Source organism: Diabrotica virgifera, chromosome 10 (genome assembly GCF_917563875.1).
Source record: "Diabrotica virgifera virgifera chromosome 10, PGI_DIABVI_V3a".
Taxonomy (NCBI): Eukaryota; Metazoa; Arthropoda; class Insecta; order Coleoptera; family Chrysomelidae; genus Diabrotica; species Diabrotica virgifera.
The window spans coordinates 79,020,518-79,045,385 of record NC_065452.1 but is presented as its reverse complement, the minus strand read 5'-3'; the positions used below and the strand labels follow the sequence as shown (position 1 = coordinate 79,045,385).

The window sequence follows — 24,868 nt, the reverse complement described above, 5'->3', positions numbered from 1 at the left end:
TCATTTATAAGAAATTCAAAATCAGAACTTTCTATTCTTAAGAAGCTTTTAAAACTGCCATCACATTTAATGTGTCCTGTCGATGGGTCTATGTTATCTCTTTCCAGATCAGCTAAAAGAGCTGTACCACTACCTATATTTTGCTCGAGCTGCTAATGAAGGACACACCCAAAATATTAATTTAACACGCCCCTGTCGCCTCCACAATATTATACAAGCTGCTGTTGCTATGAAGAGATCCTCCATACTTATATGACGCAATTTTATATACTACCTAACCTACCAGCTATCCATCTAAAATGCTGCAAAATTTATGCGCATGTTGTTGTTTTGTTTTTTGTTATATAGTCTGGATACTCATGCTATATATAACAAGTTACATAACAAAGTTGTACAACTTTGTTGTACAACTTTGTTATTAGCATGTTTTGTTACATAGTCTAGACCCGGCTTTAAAAGTTCCCCGTTTCAGGAAAAAATATTGTCTAAGAGTGACTAGTGACCTAGTGGGTAGACCTCGGATAAACTCGGATTCGTAAAGCAGAGGTTTAGATTTCAAATCCGGGGTGTGGATCTCCGATTTTTTTTATTTATTGTTACTGCATTCATGTCTATAGACAATGTTGCAATCTATTATGAGCACAATAAAAAAATATAGTAATAAAATAATAAATAAATATTTCAAAAAAAAACAAGAAAAAAAAAATACAATCACTGGAAGCGAAACTAAACAATACCTGGATAATATTAGAAAACTGATATTATAATATGTAAGCACTACGAGCCTAGTAGGCCCATGGCTTGATGTACTATTCTTTTCCACTCCCTTTTGTCAGTCGCTTTTCTTTCCCAGTTCCTTAAGTTAATTCTTCTCATATCTTCTCTAACTCCATTACTCCATCGTGACCTCGGTCTTCCTCTTCGTCTTTTCCCTGCCAATGCACTAGATAGTACCATTCTGGGAATTCTAGATGGAATCATCCTCTGCACATGGCCCAACCATCTAAGTCTTTGCGCCTTAATTACTGCTAGTATGTTAGGATCTTGATAGAGCTCAGTTAGTTCCTTATTTGTTCTTCTTACCCATTGTCCATTTAAGTTTTTCGCACCAAAGATTTTGTGCAGTATTTTCCTCTCCCAAACTAATAACAATTTTTGATGTTTTTTTGTTATGACCCATGTTTCAGAAGCATACGTTACTATCGGCCTTATTACGGTCTTGTAAGTTCTTAGTTTTGCTCTTCGTGATATATTTTTACTTCTTAACAACCCATTAAAAGCAAATATAGCGCGGTTGCCCGACATAATTCTCTTTTGTATTTCTTCTTCACAGTTAGGATCTCTTGTGAAGACAGTTCCTAAGTACTCAAATCTTTCAACTTCTTCGAATTTATACTGTGTTCCCTTCGCTGTTGTCATTGTTATGTATTGCCCCCGAACGAATTGCTTATTTGTTCATTCCATATACTTTGTTTTTGCTTCATTTATATACCATCCTTTGGTTGCTGCCCTCTCCTCGAGTTTCATGACTGTTTCTATAAGTTCTATTTTGCTCCTAGCCAAGATTACCAAATCGTCTGCGAATGCCAAGCACTAATGTTTTTTGTGGTAGATCAGACCTGTTCTATTAATGTTTGCTTCCTGTCTAGTAATATGCTAATCATTATAGACGATAATGGATCACCCTGCCGCACTCCTTGTTTGACCTCAAAGCTTTCTGTTATAGTATTGTTTATCTTGACTTTATTATACTGATATATCATACTGATATTGTTTAAAAACACTAATAATATTGATATAAAATGTTAATCAATTTTATTTATTGTTATAAGAATCAAAGGTAAATATGATTAGGCGAATGAAGCCTTAGGTTTCGCAGTCAATATCCCAACCACACACACATGTTGCAATCTATTTCAATACGGTTTATAGTACAAACTATACATTTAATATCAAAATAGTGGGATATATTTTTTTAGTTGAGGACACTTGGTCACATTGCATTGTTTCAAGATAAGGTGAAATATCTTCAATAAATGGAAAAAAGCATGTATGTCATATATTATAATACTTTCTATACTCTTAATATGTAGTCTCGTATAAATTTGTAGTGACATGATTTTAAGTATAAGAACAAGAAGCTTGCAACAATTTTCAGAGAAAATAGAAAACTAAAACTATTTTAAAATGATTATTCGAAATAAAACATATGAACATATTCACTGTATTTGCCATCTAGTGGAATAACTGTAAAATTAAGTCAGTAAAAAAGGTACATTAAGTTTAATTAAATTAAGTAAATCATCTTGTATACTAAAGTTAAGGTTGAAAATTGTCGTTTCAAAATGAAAATCGACAGGGGCAACAGTACCTATACTAAAATACACTCTGTATAGATAATTATGTCAATGTTAATAATGCTGGATAGAGAATTGAATATCCTTTCAAATGAGCTAGCACACGCCCCTATACCCTATTTAAAAATAAGGGGTGGTGGAAATGGAAGGGAGGGGGTTGAAAAATGACAGATATGTATGTACCGTAAAAACTGTGTTCCCCTTAGATCAAAAGTCGGGCTTTTATATTTATATGTTAAGTTCAATATAAATTTCACATAACTGAACTATCACTGTATCCTCCATTTTGATTATTATTGTTCTCAACTAACGCTATTTTCAAAATTCTTGCTTTCCTATCCATCTTTAATGTAAATTATTAAAAAATATAAAATATTTCTTTATTAACGCTAGTCTCCGATAAGGCTACCGTGATTTAATGCTGAGGTACTAAAATGTTATAAAATTAACAAACAGTACGAGCAAGAACAAAGAGTCCAGATCCTTCTTATAACTACAAGTGACTGAATCATCGAAACAATAATAATTCTTACTGTGTTATACAGAAAAAGGCAGTAGAAACGATTAATCTCATATTTATCGACAACACTGTATGGTCCTCACTTGATGAGCTGTAAGGAAATATACACGTAAAGTTGTCCTCACTTTGTGCGCATAACGAAAAAGTATTTACAGTCTCACTTTAATAGCTGCGTATAATGGCCTCACTTGGGTGGCAATATACTTGAACAATACGGGATACATATACGTAATTTTTTTTGTGTATACTCGTCATTTTTTAATTGCTATTTACTTGTCAAGGTCACTATGAAGAGTTGAAACGATTATGTCTACGTTTTCTACCGGTCCTCACTAAGTGCGCGTAATGTCAGGACCTCACTTTGATATCTGTGCATAATATATATATATATATATATATATATATATATATATATATATATATATATGTATCCTGAGTTGCTAAAAGTAGATGTGTAATTATGAAACAAGTGTGTTTTCGAGAAGACTTAAATAAAATTTACAACTTATACGTTTGGAGTTATGCATATCAAGATGCTAGAAAAAGTTCGTGGGAATCAAGTGCTACAGACCGTTTACGCTTTTTGCGGCGAATTGAACAAACTTCTATATTTATTAACCCTATTTTAACTGTAGAACATAGAAATAAGGTTTATAATAAAATAAAAGAAAGTAAATCTTAAGTAGTTTTTTTTATTATCCTAAAAAATAAGTTTTCACAAAAAACATGTATACAATAAAATTTTAAAAATAAATTATTACAACTATTTATTTTTCTTTATCCACGATTGTGTGTTTAGTCCAAGCCATTTCACTAATATTTGATCACCTTTTCGTCTCAACACCTTTTCAATAAGAAAGACATCAGGATACTTAACTTTCTGCAACTCTTCAAAATAAAATGCACCTTGGATTTCTTCCTTCTTTTCATCTTGCAAAAGGTATGTGGTGGGATTTGTTAGTTTTATTTTTCTAATTTTAAAAACTTTCGTAGTCTAATTTGGGGTATATCCTTTTTTAAAGGCGTGTCGATATTTGCTGATTCGTACATAGTCACCCAGTTTAAATTTTGTTTTTTTTTAATCTATGGTTTTTAAATAGTTATAGGCGACAATATATTTAGCATTTTTATTATTAACTTTATCTGGTCTGGCTCCAGTAGTAGAGTGTTGGGTGGCATTATATTAACTCACTATTTCTGGTAAAATATTGATCCAGTTATAAGAACCTCTCATACTAAATTCTTTCCATAAATTTGATTTTATTGTACGAATAACTCGTTCAGCGATGCTAGCCTTCACGTTTATAGAAACTACTATAATGGTTATTATTATATTTTTGCATAAGATTTTGAAAATATTTATTATAAAACTCAGTTCCATTATCGGTTTGTAAGTTTTTAGGGAGGACTTTCATTTTTTGTAATATATTTTCCATAGCACCAGAAATTTCTCTACCAGTTTTTTGTTTAATAGGTTCAGCCCAAACATACTTACTAAAAGCATTAATAACTACAAGAATGTAGTTGAATCCTCTGTTTTCTTTAGCGTATGGTGTCAATACAGCCAAATCAGCTTGTATTAAATCATTTAGGCCTTTTATTATAGTATGTCGTCTTCTATATCGTAAACGTGCTGGTTTATGTAGTTCATTTACAACTTGTGCTTTAGACATTTTTGACTAAAGGACACTGTAACAATAGCTCTATACAAATATTATTTGTTCTTCCTAGTTTAAACAGCATCACATCACCTCTTTTAATTACGACTCCGGTCAACTCATGAAATTTATATGTTTTGGAACTTATTTCAACATCCCCATCTGCTGCATAATGTGCAACAGTTTCAATTTTAGCTGTTAGAGGGACGTAATATGTTTTATTAAGGTTTGATTTCTTTTCTCCTCTTATACGAACTAGACACTTTACATGATAGTCAAATGAATCACAAATATAAAATGCTGATTTTAATTGTGGTAAAGGCGTTGAGACAATATCGTCCGATGAACAAGTAGGTGATGATGTAAGATAATGTTGGTTAAACTTGTTTAAAGGCATTTTACAAATAATACAGCCTTAAAGAAGTATTGATCTTTTATATATGTGATAAACGAAATCCTATAATATGGGTAGGGAGGGGGGGTTGTGGGTAATATTTAAATGTGAAAATAATACACAAAGATATCAGTGTCATCCATAAAGTTTAATGATCATGTGGTGTATGTATTCAGAAGATTTACCCATAAGAGATCTTGATAGTGGTGTTCAAAGTATAAGACAAGTATTTATAAATCTTGAATGGGAGTCTGAACACGAGCAAATATATAGAGGAAAGTTATTTGAGGATGAGGAATATCAATACCTCATTAAAGAAAAAGATAGGTATAAAAACGGATGGAAAATTTGTGATCTATTCTTGGAGAAAAAAATATGTCTTTATGGATTGGTGTCTTTGTTGGAGAAACATGAACTTGCCTCTTTTTTGGGTAGATTAAAACAGCATATCCCATCAGTCTTATATGATGCTAATTCTGATAACACCGAAGATACTAATTTCGACATTGATCTGAATATTCCAAAATCTGATGATAATAATTCTGAACCACCAAGCAAAAAAGAAAAGTTGGAACACAGAAAGTAGGAATATATTTGTAAATTTATTATTATTTGTTTTTTATTAAACGGCAAAATATCCATATTTATTTATTTGTGTTTTGCAGTACTCCTAATTAGCAAAAATATACAGCATTTTTATTGGCATCTTATCCAGTTTTAACTAGTGGGCAATGTAACGTAAATTGAATATAAATTTCATCTGATGCTTTGGCTTTCAATAAGGGAAATGCAATGACATAATTTTTTGTAATACCATTGCCGTCAACTAACTCATATATAATGTTGGAGTGCATCTGGTATCTTAGTTTTAGCTGATCTGGATAACATACAATGTCTTTTACTATTCCACTTACAGGCATTGTATAACCAATACTTTTATTTTCCAATACAAAGTAGTCTTTGTTAACATTAAGATCTTTATGCCCCCCGAATCATAATTATGCACACGCTTTGAAAATCTGCAGGCTGACAAATATAAAATTGTGATTGTTGTTCTGAGACAAGTTCATCATCATTACAGGTTTGGGAAGTAAGGTAGTGTTGATTGAACTTGTTAAGAGGCATATTTAACACTGAATAATATTTAAAATTTGTTGCATATTTATGCAATAATCCCCCTTTCTCTTAATTCTTCTAAAATTGAGACAATCTCGTTATTGTGTCCGGTATTACCAGCAACTTGAGAAGATAATAGTAGTTCTAATCTTTTGACAATCTTGTTAAAATTATCGAAATATTTGTACTGTATGGGATTGGTGTCATACGACATAAGAGTCATGTTTCCGCCGCATTTGGACATACCCGCGTAAGCACACCTGTTAATAATGATGATGGTACGGAGCCAGATCTAGAACGTGTAGGGTTATTCAGAACCGGTCTGACAATGTCTAAATATTTGTCTAGTATATCGTTAGGAAATCTACGAACTGGTAAATCCCCTCTATTATCTCTACGGTAAGCATTGGTCTTCCTAATAATATCAACATAATTATTAACATCTTCTGTTTTATATGTAATGGGATTTTTTAAAAATAGTAATTCATAGAGACCCGTAGTTCCGGGGTAATTCACTCCTTTTATTTTTATATCAGCCCCATTAAAAACAACTTCTGAATCACCGATATAAAATTTTTCTTCTCAAGGATTGTGAAAGATTCCCAAGATGTGATCATATTTGTCTTCTAAATCACGCACCATACCTTCAATATAATCTCTTGGAAGCGGTGATGTAAAATGTTCCAAATAATCACGAAAAAGATTAGGATTGTTAACTGCCTGATAATATTCTGAAACAGTATCATCTGTAAATTGATCTATAAATTGATCTTGAAGCGTTCTGTCAGGTAATTCACCTTCTCTATTTCTGGATTCATATGTTGTTTCATTTGTGGTAAATTGAGTTGGCTCCAGACGGGTGCTATCTAGTTGAGATCTATCTTGTGGTGACAAAAATGCTAATCGTCTAAAAGTTGTTGGATCTCTTTTAATGGGAGGTAACTTAGAAGTGGGAATGGGACTGTCTGAGATTTCTTTTTTAATAGAAGGCTGCTTAAACGCAGTAACCAATTCTTTGATAGGCTTTGTAAGAGGAGCATAGCTTTTTTCCAATTCAATTTGAGAATTAGTAATACGACTTTTTAAACGTTTATATTTTTCTTTTACGACTTTTCTACCTTTAATTAGTTGTTTAGTTATTTCAGGATTCATTATAACTAAATAAAGTTTAAACAAACTATGAGTTTATATAGTAATATATGCATCAAAGCCTTTCCTATACCGACCCGATGATAATGAACAGTCTTTGTCAATGGTTAAAAAACCAAATTTATCTTTCCAACAGTGAGAACACATATTTTTAAAATCTTGAAAGGACATGTCAATATTCACATGATCATCATATATATGTTTTAAATTTGTCATATCTTGTTTAAAAATTATTAAAAAATTTGCATTGTCTCTAATAAGTTGTTTTGGAATTGCTGAATAAGTCTGACATAAATAAAAGGAGTCTGTAGATTTATGGCGACCAAAGCAGTAGTAACTTTGAATAATCTTTTGATTGCAAGAACCAACATCGTCAAATATAATTATAGAATTATCCTTTATAGCTTCGGGAGCGATAATGTCTTCTGCATTCTTATATTCCTCATAGCCTATTTCTTTTATAGGACTAATTAAATTTCGCAAATATGCATATTTTGGTTGATGTAAACTTTTAGAATACACATAAATATTTTCAAATCTTAACCCATTAGGATGATCAATTAAAGATAACATGGCGTTCGATTTTTCTGAGCCACTGGATCCAACAATAAGTCCTCTTTTCGAGTCCCCACCAAACAAACAACCATGTTTTCCTGTTTGAAGTTTATCTTTGTTATCATGATTTTGAATAGGTAAACGATTTCTTTGCTGAACGATCTTCATTAGAATACACTCAACCTGCTACTGAAAGTATAAATAGGGTGCATTAGGCATATAAATAGCATAATGGTCAGGCGTTCGAGGATTAAAAGACGTCAACGAGTGGGAAAGGGAATAGTCAACCGTCTAATTAACAAACTACCATTCGAAGCACACTTACCTGGTTATAGGTTTTGTGGACCTAGCACTCGGTTACAGGAAAGATTAGATCGAGGGGATAGAGGAGTTAACGCCTTAGACAGCGCTTGTAAGGAGCACGATATTGCATATTCTCAACATAAAAATTTGAGTGAAAGACACGAAGCAGATAAAATTTTAGAGAATAAAGCGTGGGAACGGGTAAAATCCAAAGACGCTAAGCTAGGCGAAAAGGTAGCAGCTTGGTTTGTAACAACAGTAATGAAAGGTAAACGTAAACTGGGTATGGGACTCTCAAAAAAGTCAAAAAAGGGAGGTGCACTGAAAAAAAAGAAACGCACTATTCTAGTTCCCAAGAAAGGTGGTTTTTTACCTTTTTTGTTACCCTTACTAGGGGCATTGGGAGCTGTTGGGGGAGGTGCAGCATCAATTGCAAGCGCAGTGAATAAAGCTAAAGCGGATCGTCAACAACTGGCAGAACAGCAAAGACATAACTTGGCTATGGAGCAAAATTCAAAAACGGGTAAAGGATTTTATTTACGCCCGTATAAAGGATATGGGATAAAAAACGTAAAAATAAATGTAAAAATAAATGTAAAAAAATAATGGGGTTTTACTTGACACCTCATTAAAAAAACTACCAGTAAAGTTACCACAAAAAAGTATGACCAACATTGATATTATGAAGTATGCAAAAATACTACACATTCCTTTTTATCGCGGTGTCTTTATGCGTGATGCTTTACCAAAAAATATAAGGTCGTGTGAATCTGGAGTTGTAAATTTGGATAGTTCAAGTGGTGATGGTACTCATTGGACTGCATATATAAAACAAAAGAATAATGTTGTTTATTACGATAGTTACGGTAACTTACCCCCACCTGCAGAACTTGTAAGGTATTTTAAAAGTAATGGTGATGTATTTATTAAGTACAATTATGCTGCTAATCAAAAATTCAACTCTTACCAATGCGGACAATTTTGTCTAAAATTTTTATATAGCTACTATAAATAAAACAATTGCTTCATTTGTATGTTAACCATTAAACATATATTGGATATATCTGGATGAGAATGCAGCGTATGAAATCGGAGTAGCTAACTTCAATACATTTAATTCTATTTCAAATATTAACGAAACCAACAACGTACTTGTATGGGGAAAACATAGTGAATATAAGTATGTAATTCCAACTGGTGCATATGAAATTAATGAAATTATACAAATCATCAAAAGCAAAATGTTTGATATTGGAGGTACTACTATAACATTTCGTTAACTTCTAATGATCTTTATTGTTATTTTATTTAAATTTTAATAATGTTCTGTTATTAAATTATACTTAAAACAATAACTAGTAAATATTTCGTCTTTCTCTGACGTCATAACAAACCTATAGATTAGCAGACCTGTATATTTGTATACCTGGTGTACTCCTAGCGGCAACCAAATTAACTGTATTGTGACATCGTCCTCGTTGCAGGGAAAATATGCCACTTTGGTCAGGGCGTTCAACTCGAGTGGCAGATAGCCTATTCAAGTAGAGCGGCGAATATTTCAATCTTATGTTTCAAGTCATAGTATTATTTTGACAAGTTAAATTATCCGAGTTTATTATATATGTGTTTAGTGGGCTGAAGAAACAATAATTGAATATTTCCAGCAGTGAATTGTGGCTATCTGGTAAATAATTTTTTTTACACGCTATATAACGCCATATTTTTTTGTTTGTCTAATTTGACGTCTTTAAAAAAATTACTATTAAATCTTGCAGTGAGCTTATTAATTAAGGCTAGTATCTTTTAACTATTTCATTGTCTGTAATATCCACTCAGAGGGAAAGCATTTTGTCATAAATATCTGATAAAATTATCATCTCTCGTAATTTGTGGGGTTATGTTACATCACATATTACCCAACTCCAATTTTGTATATTATAATCATGAAGTTCTGAAACATAGTAAATTCCGTACATCATATCCACCGATTCTGTTCCGATATTTGGTATTTTCATAAATTTGTACACTACCTTGGCATTATTTCATATCATTTAATAACTATACTATTTTTTATGAATAGATATTTCCAAAATAAATATATTCAGCATTTAAATTTGAGATTTACTTGTCTACATATTATCGAGTCAAGGCCATTTTATATGCCAATATTATGACAAGGTCACCAAACAGTCTAGTGGAAGATTGTTTTTTCCTTCCAATGAGATAGCTTTTTCTGATTCTTCTTTATTCTAAATAAAAAACTTCCTGATTTTTGTTTTCTTCTCTGACTCTTCCCTACATTATTACAATGAAGTAAAACCGGGATTCTATTTTTTTTAGCCACTTGGGGAAAAATCTTTAACTACTCCTACCACCTGAGAGGGACCGCTTTACGACCAAGTCATCCAGGGGACAAGTTCTAAAAGCCATGTAATTTTCTTTTACTTCATTATGCTGCATTTTGGAGAACTGCCATGTTACTGTTAGCTGTGTAGCACCATTCTGTGCCTAACTAGGGATCGAAGACGTTACTGAGAAGTAGCAAGGAACACTTGTGGGGACAATATCAGGTCAATCGGGTTTGTTTCGGGAACTTTTTATATTTAACAGTGCAATAGTTATCTACCTATACCAGTACACTTATACACTTATTTTTTTTTTATAATATCCAGAACATTTAAGTAATTAACATACACATAATTCAATAGCGCTCCCACACCTGTATGTCTCTTTGTAAAAGAGGATAATTTGGGCCCAAATAACCTTTTCCTATACAGTAGTTCCTTACATTTATTTTTTTATCACCATTATTAGACTTGTTTCCCATATTTTGCATATAACTATATATATTTTAATATCATTAGCTTGTTTTTTTTATGTAATTTAAATTCAAAATTTTGTTTACTTAACTTAAATTCATTTGTAATTAAATTAAATTCACTCCCTAATCCCTATCCCCTCAGGATAGCTTTTAGTTTCACTTGTTAATTATTCAGAACCACGAGTCAGCAAAAGGATCTCTTGCATCCAGGACTTTGTTGGTTCACTTAGGAGCTTGTTGCCCGTCAACTCATTGTGAGTTATATATATTTATTATTTATATTATTGAGGTATTTTTATTATTCATATTTCTATAGGATTTGACGTTGTACGTATTATAATCGTACAATTATTTGGTGAAGGTTGTTATTTAACCTACTATATGTAAGTTGGGGGTACGCTCCATATAAGAGCTACTCCAGTACTAATGTAACTATAGTTTTATACGCATATTCTTATATATTTATACTAAGATAGGTAATTGAGTCAAATTGTCATTTTAGAGTTACATAGTTTCACTTGTCATAACTCAGAGGTTGTCAATAATCTAGGTAGTTATATTTAATAAATATTTATTTGTTTTGCATATCAATTTTTTTTTTCCATTTTTGAATTTAATATATTTACTATTTAACAGCAGTGTAAGATACCTGGAAGTTTGGTCCATTCCAACTTCTGGCGCCCATAATTCAGTCTATTTTATTTATCTTCTATATTCTTCTATTTTTATTATATTATTATATTTATCTAATTTATTTTCTGAACATATATTTTTATCTTAAGATTTCCCTTTTCTAGTCATCATCTCTCTTTAGGTTGAGCTACTGTTCTTCGACAGGCATGCAAATGAGCCGTACCCATCCTTGAGTGTCAAGCTGTTCTTTTGCATCTCTTGCTAGCCAATTCTATTTAGTTTGCCTCTGTCTCCCCATACTTCTATTATCAGTTCCTCACCCACTTACTCATTTCACCTTAGCATTCTAGTTCTACAAATACTACTGCAAAGTAGTATTTTGTTACATCGGCAGCCCAACTTGGTGCCAACCTTTTATAGGTTCTAAGACAGTAGTTCTTTTAGTTCATTTTTTTTCTTTTATTTATATTATTCCCTTCTGATATCTTTTATACATTCTGTTCTGATTTATTTTGTTTTTAATTACTTATTAATACTTAACAGGTATACTGTCTCTGCTGTATCTATTAATTAGTTGAGATTTTGAAACCTCTTTTATAGTTTGTCATACAGCTTACATTCTAGGTTGAATTTGAAACGAAGTATAAGTAACTAACATATATATTATATTATTGCAAATTTTACTCCTTCAGCCAGTGGTGTATTTGTATGTACAGTTGATCGTTAATACTTACATTTTTTTTGGGTACAAGTATAATAACTAAAATTTTTTTTCCAATATTTAGGTACTATATTTACTTGATTATACCTTATTTACTGTATTTATTTGATATATATATATTTTGCTGGCCATTTTTGATTTTGTTGGTGTGTTGCTAATATTTTCTCCGTACCTATATATTTTGCGTACAAACTTAAGTATATTTCGTATTTCTGACTTTTGGATTGCTTGTCAATAATTTTTGCTTTCATCATGTGTGCTTTTAAAGTTGAACATCTTCTGGTGAACGAATTGGACTATGAGTTGAAAATTAGGGACGTAGTACCAGAGGAGTCAGCAACCGTCGATAGAAAACGCAATCTTCTGCGGGGTGCTTTGAAGCAAGAAGCAGGCAATAGGAGTTTCACCCAACTTTCGGCTGTACATATCCCTTTTGAGGACCAACGGAAAGGAATATCCCAAACGTTGGATAGCTTGTCTAAGAAAATAGAGAAGTTTAGGGGAACTGTACAAGACACTGAATATGCTCGATTAATATCTCGTCTAACTCATATTTCTGGCCGTGTACACTTGTTACATTGTACTACGGAAGAGCAGGAACCTTTTAAAAAGTATGTTTCTCTTAAAATCCTTACATTGGAGGGTGAGCTTGATTCTAAGGTTAACCCCATAGCCACATCTACTCCTAATGCTCCAGTAAGTGTCGTTCCTAGTTTCACATACTCCAAACCCGTTCAAGTACACAAATGGGGTGTTTCATTTTCAGGTGAAAAACAGCACACGGATGTGATTTCATTTTTAGAAAAGGTTGAGTGTCTTCGTGTATCTAGAGGGGTCTCCGAGGAAAATTTGTTTGCGGCTTCAGCCGAATTGTTTACCGGTCCTGCTTTCACCTGGTTCATGAATAATAGGGGTAATTTGTCTTGCTGGTCTGATCTCGTTCGCAAGTTGAGGTCAGATTTTCTTCCTTACTCATACCAGGATGATCTCTTGGATGAAATCAAAAACCGTAAGCAGAAACCAGGAGAGTCTGTCACTATGTTCATTAATACTATATTAGGCATGTGTAGCCGTTTAGATACTCCTTTATCTGATTTGTCCAAAATAAAAATCATCTTAAAATGTTTATTGCCTTTTTACCATCAACAGTTAGCTCTTATGGACATCCAGAGTATTGATGATCTCACTGTAAAGTGCAAACGTTTGGAGGAAACGTTATCCTGGTCTTCTCAGCCTTCATCTTCATCTCGACCCTCTTCTAATTCCTCTTCTCAGCCAACTTCCTATAGACAACGTTCTTGGCAAAATAAGGGCCATGAACATAATGTTTCTGTTTTTAGTTCTGTTGTTTGCTGGAATTGTCACCAGTCTAATCATAAGTTCAATGATTGTGGTATCCCACAAACTCGTATTTTCTGCCACGGTTGCGGTAGGGAAAATACTCTCAAAAGATTGTTTTAAGTGTTCGGGAAACGAAATGTCGGAGGTCCGTCCCCTGAGCGTTTCTCCGTCCAACACCCAATCAGGGAATCAAACCCCATCAGAAAACGAGACTGCTGGCCCAAGCACACCCAGCAACTCAAACCCATCTTCCAGTCGGAAAGGGAAGAGAGTATCATTCAAGAAACAAGCACACACCACAAATCAAAATCAGTCCAGAAATTAAGTTTTAGTCATGATACGTTGAACGCACATGATTCACAGGGTTGCAAAGCCACAAATTCTTCTTTAATTGGTAGTGTTAAGTATAATAATAATTTTGATGGTGAAGTAGTTCCATATAATGGTTGTATCCAACCAAATATTTTAGATTTAGATATTAACTCTTTATTAGTTAGGAAACAAAATGATAATAGGTCATATCTACCTATTCAAATTTTAGGACAATCGTGTTTAGCTTTATTAGATAGTGGCTCTAATATTTCATTGATAGGAGCACATTCATTAAATTTATTGAAAAATGCTAATATTCCCATTAGGCCCATTTCATCTTTGCAAGTATCTACTGCAGATGGTACAGTCCAATCTATTACAGGCAAACTCCAAATTGAAATCACAGTGGCAAATTTATGTAGGAAAATTACATTTTATGTTATTCCTTCTGTACAGAATTCTATAATTTTAGGTATGGACTTCTTCAATGCTTTTAATAGCACCTTAAGTTGTTCTGATTTTTCTTTTTCCATATCTGAATTTAATCTGTCTACCCTTAGTGCTGTTCATGATTTTTCCAGTTTATCTAGTTCTGAACAAAGGCAATTGGAGAATATGATCTCTCAGTTTACTACTATTTCTTCAAATGACAAACTAGGTCGTACTTCATTAATATCTCACACTATTGAGGTGGGAAATCCTACTCCTTTCAGATTATATCAGTATCCCATACCTCAAGCCTGGCAGGCAGATTTAGAAAAAGAAGTAGATTCGATGCTTGCTTTAAATATCATAGAACATTCAACGTCGTCCTATTGTTCCCCACTCTGGTTAACAAAGAAGAAGGATGGATCCTTCAGGATCTGCTTTGATGGTCGAAAACTAAACAGTATCACCACTAACAGGGATGCTTATCCAATTCCCCGAATTGATGTGATTTTGAGCAAACTTCAGAATGCCAAATACATCTCTTCGATAGATTTGTCTAAGGCCTTCTTACAGATCCCACTGAGTGAAGAGAGCAAGAAGTATACTGCTTTTGCTGTCAGTGGTAAAGGATTATTCCAGTTTGTCACCATGCCTTTCGGTCTTGTTTCTGCTCCTCAGACAATGTGTCGTCTGATGGATTTAGTCATTGGTCCACAGTTAGAGCCCTATGTTTTCTATTATTTGGACGATATTTTAGTAGTCACTCCTGATTTTTCCCTTCATATGGAAATTTTAGATAAATTGTTTTTACGTCTTAAGGAAGCTAATCTAACAATTAATCTGGATAAGTGTCAGTTTTGTCGTCCTAGTCTTAAGTTTTTGGGTTATGTTGTTGATAATCAGGGTCTAAGGACTGATCCTGAGAAAATAGTTGCTATTAAGAATTTTCCTATACCTAAGACCACCACCCAAGTCCGTAGGATATTGGGAATGTGTGGATATTATCGCCGGTTTGTACCTTCATACTCTACTTTGTTGTCACCTCTTACTGATCTTTTGAAGAACAGGAAAAAGGGGCAGACCATTACTTGGACTCCTGAGGCCGATGAAGCTTTTAGGCGCGTTAAAGATGCTTTAACTAGCGCACCAGTCATGATGTCACCTAATTTTAATGAGCATTTTTATTTGATGACTGACTGCTCTAATACTGCTTCTGGTGGCGTATTGTTCCAGTTGAAAGATGGCTCGGAACATCCCATAGCTTACACGAGTAAGAAATTGAATAAGGCACAGAAAAACTATTCCACCACGGACAAAGAACTCTTAGCTATCATACATGGGTTAGAAGCATTCCGTTATTATTTAGAGGGTCGTAATTTCACTATAATTACGGACCATAGTTCCTTGTTATGGCTTCATAGTATGAAAAACCCATCTCAGAGACTTTCCCGATGGATATGCAAACTGGCTGCCTATTCATATAAAATTGTTCATCGAAAGGCCAACGGTGTAGTGGTTGCTGATGCTCTTTCCCGTGTCCATGATCTTAATGTCTTAGATTTGTCCACCTTAACTCCTGACGAGTGGTATCAGAATATGATTGATCAAGACCCACCAAATTATCCTGATTTTAAGGTAGAGAACAATATACTCTACAAACATATCTCAAGTCCTATGGAGGCCTTATCCAATATGTCAGATTGGAAAATAGTTGTACCTACGCCAAATAGGGAGAACATCTTACGTATGTTTCATGATGAAGTTACTGCTGGACATTTTGGTTTTTATAAAACTTTTAATCGAATTGCCGAATTATATTATTGGCCTGGCATGCGCCAATCTATAAAAAGGTATATCTCTAAATGTATAGTTTGTGCCACTTGTAAACTCAGTAATTTACCACAAGCTGGACTCATGGGTTCCTTTAGGAATATTAATTTTCCTTGGCAGATGATCTCGTTGGATCTCATTGGACCTTATCCTCGTAGTTATAAGGGTAATACTTATTGCTTGGTAGTTGTGGATTATTTCACCAAATTTCCTTTAGTTTGCCCTCTTCGTCAGGCCACAACTCCAGCAATTTTGAAATATTTAGAGGAACAAGTCTTTTTGTTGTTTGGTGTTCCCCAAATTGTGTCATGTGACAATGGTCCTCAGTTTGTTTCGAAGGCTTTTAAAGACCTTCTAACTAAATATAAGGTTCAGAAGACCTTCTATAATGCTGCCTACCATCCTCAAGCCAATCATACTGAGAGAGTGAATCGCAGTATCGTCACCGCCCTAAGGTCCTATACATTCCCAGATCACAGAGCTTGGGATCAATATATCCATTCCATAGCTCAAGCCATAAGGACCTCTGTCCATGAGGTTACCCAATGTTCTCCTGCATATCTCAATTTTGGTAGACATGTTGCTTTATCTGGTGACTATTTTGGTGCAATTTCAGACACTTCCACAAATCTACCTCAGATATCCGATAACCTTCATCGCTTAGATGATCTCCAGACTCTACCTCAAATTTTTTCTGACATTCGGAAGAAGTTAAAAACTTCCTATCTCAGGAACCAGCAGCAGTATAACCTGAGGAAAAGAGATCTGCGATTCTTCGTTGGAGATAAAGTGTTGAAGCGAAACTTTGTGAAGTCTAATAAGGGTGATGCTATTTCGGCAAAATTTTGCCAGAAATATATTCCCTGTACGGTTGTGAAGGTAATATCTCCTTTAGTATATGAATTGAAGGACAATTCGACTAACAAACGAATTGGACAATTTCACATAAAGGATTTACTGCCTGATAACACCATGGATGAGGTTGATTCATCTTCGGAAGAAGATTAACTTTATAGGGTTGTTTGAGCTAACCTCTTCCTCTATTTGTCTTTAGCTCGATCCTTATTAAGATTCAGTATTTTAGTTTAGTATTTTATTCACCAGATAGAGCAGGTACATAGCTCAATTTTTATCTTTTGGCATGGTTGTTAGATGACTTCCAATGTATGAATCATTAGGTTAATTATTTATGTAGTACTCTTATGTATGAGCTTATCATTTTTTTTCATTATTAATGCTGCACTTTAATTATTATGAACCAACCTTATTAATTACTAACCCTGTCAGTTGGATCACCTAGTTAATAAGAACCTACTTGTATTTTTTAGAGTGCGCACCTCACCCCTTAGCATACAAGGGTTGTTGATTATTGTATATTTATATATTTGAATATGTAGGCTCATACAAGTACGTTGGTTTAATATTGATATTTGGTATGGAACTATGGAACTAACAATATTATACACTACTTATCTCAGGTTGTGTGTTGTATCTTTTATTATCTGGTTATGAGATTTGTCATATTGGAAAGATGGGGTGGTTCTTAATTTGATATTGGTTTACTTTATCAACATTTGTCACAGATATCTTAAATACTTTATAATAATTCATATCCTTATGCCCTGAGTATGATTCTGGAATTAGTTTGGAATTCTGATGTATGTATGGATTTCTTCTTAAGAACTAGTCTGCTAATGCTCTGTAATTTGGGTTCCTAGGTAACCTAGTGAATGCGTGGGTTCGAAATTCAGCAACTGATCACTGCTATCCGATTTCGTAACCTATGTTTTCATAGCAGAGTACGCAGATGTTTATTCATCAAAATATTTCTGGTCAGGAAATGTTGGCCACATGTCCTGACCATCCTTGTGTAATTATTCCAGTTACATTTTTTAGCATTTGATAGGGAATATTTAGTTTATATTATGTCCCGTACTTCATAGGTAGTAGGTTCCTTTTAGTATTTGAGGTGTTTGGACAAATGAATTGCTTATTTTAGTAGATTCCCTCTTCTTTCCTGAGGCATTAGTTTTGTTGTTGAGATTCAGGAATATTTCCTGGATAATTTTATGTATGCGAGAACGTATGAATCTACAGTTTTATTCAAAATTGGTTGCTCGTTCTCGTCATATTTTTTTTCTATCATTTGTTATGGTGTCATAGAACTTGTAAGTTCACCATTTAGATTTTATTATTACAATTGGTACGTTATCAGCTATAGCTATAGCTAGTGAACAACAGCACGGACCAATTTTAGTTAGTCAACGACTTACTTGAGTCGATGGACCTAATTTAGTTTATTTAGTATTAGTGAGAATTGGTACACAAATCTTCCTGATCGTTCTTCTTTGGATATGCTCCTATAAATCTGGTGTCCATTGATAGTCCGATTTTGGATAAAGCGTCCGAGTCCTCACTTATTTTGTTTATTTGGTTGTATAGGCTCGTATTACCGGTTGTGGTTGTACATAGGCCTAATTAATTTATGTGATTTAGTATTGGTGTGAATTGGTCCATAAATCTTCCTGGTCGTCCTTCTATGGATATGCTTTATGAATCTGGTGTCCATTGATAGTCCGACTTTGGATTAAGAGTCCGATTCCACATTTATTTTGATTAATGAGTTTTTGGATAACTTTGATATGCTTACTAGTTGTATTATTTGGCACTGGTGAGAATTGTTCCATAAATATTCCGGATTGTTCTTCTCTGGATATGCTATTATGAATCTGGTGTCCATTGGTAGTTCAATTTTTAATTAAGTGTTCGATTCTTCACTGATTTTAGTTTTGATTTCTTTTGTCTTACTTTAGAATATTTATTTGGGTTATGGTGCGAATTGGCTCATACCTTTGCCTGGTTGTTCGTCTTTGGATATACCCTTTTTAAATTTGATGTCCATGGATAGTTCAATTTTGGATTTAGTGCCAGTTCGACATTTATTTGTCATTACGAACTTTAGTATATTATTTAGCTTATGTTTTGGCTTTCAGACAAAATGTCGCTGACATTTTAATATGACTTCAAGTCATCTTTTGCGATTCATAGTTTTGGTGTAGTGATTATACTTCTTTCCCTTGATCCTTAATTTGTGGTTACTTGTAATCTTGCGGATCACCGTATAATAATAGATTATTACCACTTGGTTATGATAATTTGAATTTTAGGAAAAAAAAAATTTTTTTGCGTAAAATTTTTTATTTCTCCTAGTAGGAGGGGATTATAACATTTCGTTAACTTCTAATGATCTTTATTGTTATTTTATTTAAATTTTAATAATGTTCTGTTATTAAATTATACTTAAAACAATAACTAGTAAATATTTCGTCTTTCTCTGACGTCATAACAAACCTATAGATTAGCAGACCTGTATATTTGTATACCTGGTGTACTCCTAGCGGCAACCAAATTAACTGTATTGTGACATCGTCCTCGTTGCACGGAAAATATGCCACTTTGGTCAGGGCGTTCAACTCGAGTGGCAGATAGCCTATTCAAGTAGAGCGGCGAATATTTCAATCTTATGTTTCAAGTCATAGTATTATTTTGACAAGTTAAATTATCCGAGTTTATTATATATGTGTTTAGTGGGCTGAAGAAACAATAATTGAATATTTCCAGCAGTGAATTGTGGCTATCTGGTAAATAATTTTTTTTTACACGCTATATAACGCCATATTTTTTTGTTTGTCTAATTTGACGTCTTTAAAAAAATTACTATTAAATCTTGCAGTGAGCTTATTAATTAAGGCTAGTATCTTTTAACTATTTCATTGTCTGTAATATCCACTCAGAGGGAAAGCATTTTGTCATAAATATCTGATAAAATTATCATCTCTCGTAATTTGTGGGGTTATGTTACATCACATATTACCCAACTCCAATTTTGTATATTATAATCATGAAGTTCTGAAACATAGTAAATTCCGTACATCATATCCACCGATTCTGTTCCGATATTTGGTATTTTCATAAATTTGTACACTACCTTGGCATTATTTCATATCATTTAATAACTATACTATTTTTTATGAATAGATATTTCCAAAATAAATATATTCAGCATTTAAATTTGAGATTTACTTGTCTACATATTATCGAGTCAAGGCCATTTTATATGCCAATATTATGACAAGGTCACCAAACAGTCTAGTGGAAGATTGTTTTTTCCTTCTAATGAGATAGCTTTTTCTGATTCTTCTTTATTCTAAATAAAAAACTTCCTGATTTTTGTTTTCTTCTCTGACTCTTCCCTACATTATTACAATGAAGTAAAACCGGGATTCTATTTTTTTTAGCCACTTGGGGAAAAATCTTTAACTACTCCTACCACCTGAGAGGGACCGCTTTACGACCAAGTCATCCAGGGGACAAGTTCTAAAAGCCATGTAATTTTCTTTTACTTCATTATGCTGCATTTTGGAGAACTGCCATGTTACTGTTAGCTGTGTAGCACCATTCTGTGCCTAACTAGGGATCGAAGACGTTACTGAGAAGTAGCAAGGAACACTTGTGGGGACAATATTTGGTCAATCGGGTTTGTTTCGGGAACTTTTTATATTTAACAGTGCAATAGTTATCTACCTATACCAGTACACTTATACACTTATTTTTTTTTTATAATATCCAGAACATTTAAGTAATTAACATACACATAATTCAATAGCGCTCCCACACCTGTATGTCTCTTTGTAAAAGAGGATAATTTGGGCCCAAATAACCTTTTCCTATACAGTAGTTCCTTACATTTATTTTTTTATCACCATTATTAGACTTGTTTCCCATATTTTGCATATAACTATATATATTTTAATATCATTAGCTTGTTTTTTTTATGTAATTTAAATTCAAAATTTTGTTTACTTAACTTAAATTCATTTGTAATTAAATTAAATTCACTCCCTAATCCCTATCCCCTCAGGATAGCTTTTAGTTTCACTTGTTAATTATTCAGAACCACGAGTCAGCAAAAGGATCTCTTGCATCCAGGACTTTGTTGGTTCACTTAGGAGCTTGTTGCCCGTCAACTCATTGTGAGTTATATATATTTATTATTTATATTATTGAGGTATTTTTATTATTCATATTTCTATAGGATTTGACGTTGTACGTATTATAATCGTACAATTATTTGGTGAAGGTTGTTATTTAACCTACTATATGTAAGTTGGGGGTACGCTCCATATAAGAGCTACTCCAGTACTAATGTAACTATAGTTTTATACGCATATTCTTATATATTTATACTAAGATAGGTAATTGAGTCAAATTGTCATTTTAGAGTTACATAGTTTCACTTGTCATAACTCAGAGGTTGTCAATAATCTAGGTAGTTATATTTAATAAATATTTATTTGTTTTGCATATCAATTATTTTTTTTTCCATTTTTGAATTTAATATATTTACTATTTAACAGCAGTGTAAGATACCTGGAAGTTTGGTCCATTCCAACTTCTGGCGCCCATAATTCAGTCTATTTTATTTATCTTCTATATTCTTCTATTTTTATTATATTATTATATTTATCTAATTTATTTTCTGAACATATATTTTTATCTTAAGATTTCCCTTTTCTAGTCATCATCTCTCTTTAGGTTGAGCTACTGTTCTTCGACAGGCATGCAAATGAGCCGTACCATCCTTGAGTGTCAAGCTGTTCTTTTGCATCTCTTGCTAGCCAATTCTATTTAGTTTGCCTCTGTCTCCCCATACTTCTATTATCAGTTCCTCACCCACTTACTCATTTCACCTTAGCATTCTAGTTCTACAAATACTACTGCAAAGTAGTATTTTGTTACACTACACTTCACATAACCGCAGAACCGAAGACCTCAACAGTTTCTTTTAAAAGCACTGACTGGGTTGATTTTAGTGTACAGAATTCAGTGGGTAGTTTATTGGGATTCGAAAAAGAGAAACTTGAAGCAAATCATTTACACACATCATCAAGAGTGATTAACATTTTAAAAGTAAACACAATTTGTATTGATTGCAATATTGCTGTAGGATCTTACTTAAATGGTCAGCCAGTGCACTATATTCACAATTTTTTCCCTACGGTTCCCAACGGGTATAAAATCACTGAACAACCTATAACAATACTTTATTACCCCGTAACCATCAAAACTATCAACAACATTACAGTCAAAGTTCTTGACCAGGACGGTAATTTAATCGATTTTAGAAACGAAGTTATTACTATCCGACTATATTTAAGAAAATCTGAATAAATATGGTTAAACACTTTTACGATATATCACAAGCAGTGTCAAAGTATAAAAGACATCAAAACAAAAAACTAGGTAGTTATAAAATAACCACGGCGTTGTTAACACCTCAAAATCGCCAGTTTATAAAAAGTTTAGGCTTGCATGTATTGATATAATGGAAATTTTACACGTTACCGGTGAGCCTTTCAATGATACAACAATAGAAAACTACCAGTTTCATCCATACGCCCCATACAACGCAGCAAATCTAAACTATAATGACGAAATACGTATTGCTATACAGGACCTTGATGCATATACTTTACCATGCAATAGCCACTTATACATAGAAATGTCGGTAAAGTCAACAGCACCACTTCATAAGACCAAATTCAGACGAAGACTATATTTTATTGCTAATTTATTGCTAATTTATTACGCAAAGAAAAAATTTATTGCTGTAGCCGTTTCCGAGAAACAGTGGGAGCTGCTAGCTTTACGATAAAGCTAGCAGCACCCACTCTATATCTCGGCAATGAAAAGGAGTACAGGGATCATTTTAACGGCATATTTTATTGCTATTTAATTGCTCTTGATTGGTATATTAACCAATCCTGAAAAGCTACCCCATCATCCCCTAGCGTAAAACTCACCCCCAAAAAGATTATGAAAATCGAAAATTCAACCCCAAGGAATTAATTGCTAATTTATTGCTAATTTATTACGGAAATAAAAAAATTATTGCTGTAGCCGTTTCCGAGAAACAGTGGGTGCTGCTAGCTTTACGGTAAAGCTAGCAGCACCCACTCTATATCTCGGCCATGAAAAGGAGTACAGGGATCATTTTAACGGCATATTTTATTGCTAATTAATTGCTCTTGATTGGTAAATTAACCAATCCGGAAAAACTACCCCATCATCCCCTAGCGCAAAACTCACCCCCGAAAAAATGCTTAAAATTGAAAATTTAACCCCAAGGAATTAATTGTTAATTTATTGCTAATTTATTACGAAAAGAAAAAAATATTGCTGTAGCCGTTTCCGAGAAACAGTGGGTGTAGTAAAGCTAGAAGCACTAAAGCTAGCAGCACCCAAGCTATATCTCGGTAAGGGAAAGGGTACAAGACCCATCTTAGCGGCATATTTTATTGCTAATTAATTGCTCTTGTTATACATTAACCAATCCCGAAAAACTACCCTATCATACCCTAGCGCAAAATTCACCCCCGAAAAAATGATGAAACTAGAATATTCAACCCCACGGAATTAGTTGCTAAGTTATTACGGAAAGAAAAAATTTATTGCTGTATCCATTTCTAAGAAGCGATAGTTATGCCAACTTTACGGTAAAAACAATCATAGGTATATCTCGACTATTGTCGACAATGACAAGGACTATTATAGGGCTCATCTTAGCGGCATATATTATATTAGTAAAAGTACCCTATTAATCCTCACCCTAGCAAAAAATTCACTCCAAAAGTCGAGATATCGGTCAAAACTACAAAGCCTGAAAAGTGAAATGCGAGGTATTAATTACCTACTAATAGTAGGGGAGGAAAGTATGCTAAATGTGCAGTCACTCGAGCGCTTTGGCGATCTACTGGGTTGTGAAAAGTAGGTCCTAAAACCAAAAAATTTAAGTAAAGTTTTCCATTTTAGTGGTGACTTTCCATTTTTTATTTAATTTTTCATTTCCAACAATCATTTTGCATGTACTTAACTTACCTTATCTTAATCTGATGATTTGGAGTTTTTCTATGGATAGATTTTTTTTCGCCCCCCCCCCCCCTTTACGAGCTACCCTGTATTAAGAGCCAATATATGGTACAGGTACATTTACAGGGTACAAGGTTTCTTCCCATATGATAATCTGACGCGCTCGAGTAACTGCAAAAACCCCCGCTTGGGCTCCCCTACCATAATTTATTTCTGAAGTTTTATGCCAAGAAACAATTTATTGTTGCAACTTGCATGTGTTTACTGTTTACATAATAGTATTATATAGTATAGTACAGTGGTTTTCAATGTTTTTGAGCCATGTACCACCAAAATGCTTATAATTATTTTTGGTACCACCTAACTGACGTATCTATGGAGGTAGGTAATTTAATTAACTACAAATATGCTGGATTTTGGCTGTAGTTTCGCGTTTTGTGTACCACCGCACCTAATGAAATGTACCACCAGTGGTACATGTACCACAGATTGAGAACTCCTGGTATAGTATATTATAAAATTAATAATAATGACAACTATTAAATAATGACAAATATTTTTATTATAGATGATTGGTGATTACTAACTCAGTAGTATTAATGTAGTATGTATTCTCAGGTCTCGCTGGCTACTGATACCGCATATACAACGTTCCATTATGCAAAAATTATGTATTTAGTAATTAAGACCAGTTGATATAGGGTTTCTATTAATCAATGGTGCAGTCAGTAGAAAGGTGAATAATGCAATTTATTGCTCTACCCTTTTCCAAAAAAAAACAAAAAATATTTTAGCTTCAT

The 24,868-nt window shown here is 33.4% G+C and overlaps 1 protein-coding gene and 2 long non-coding RNA genes across 3 annotated transcripts in view; 2 read left to right on the top strand and 1 right to left on the bottom strand.

Annotated features, from left to right (window-relative positions):
- LOC114343637 (KICSTOR complex protein SZT2) overlaps positions 1-24,868 on the bottom strand; it is a 997,370-nt gene that overhangs the window by 516,208 nt on the left and 456,294 nt on the right. The window lies entirely within an intron of this gene.
- LOC126878729 (uncharacterized) lies at positions 9,323-11,458 on the top strand. The gene is made up of 2 exons (XR_007695750.1): positions 9,323-9,736; positions 10,393-11,458. It is a non-coding gene; the product is annotated as an uncharacterized LOC126878729 (long non-coding RNA).
- Positions 19,016-21,503, top strand: LOC126878730 (uncharacterized). The gene is made up of 2 exons (XR_007695751.1): positions 19,016-19,780; positions 20,438-21,503. It is a non-coding gene; the product is annotated as an uncharacterized LOC126878730 (long non-coding RNA).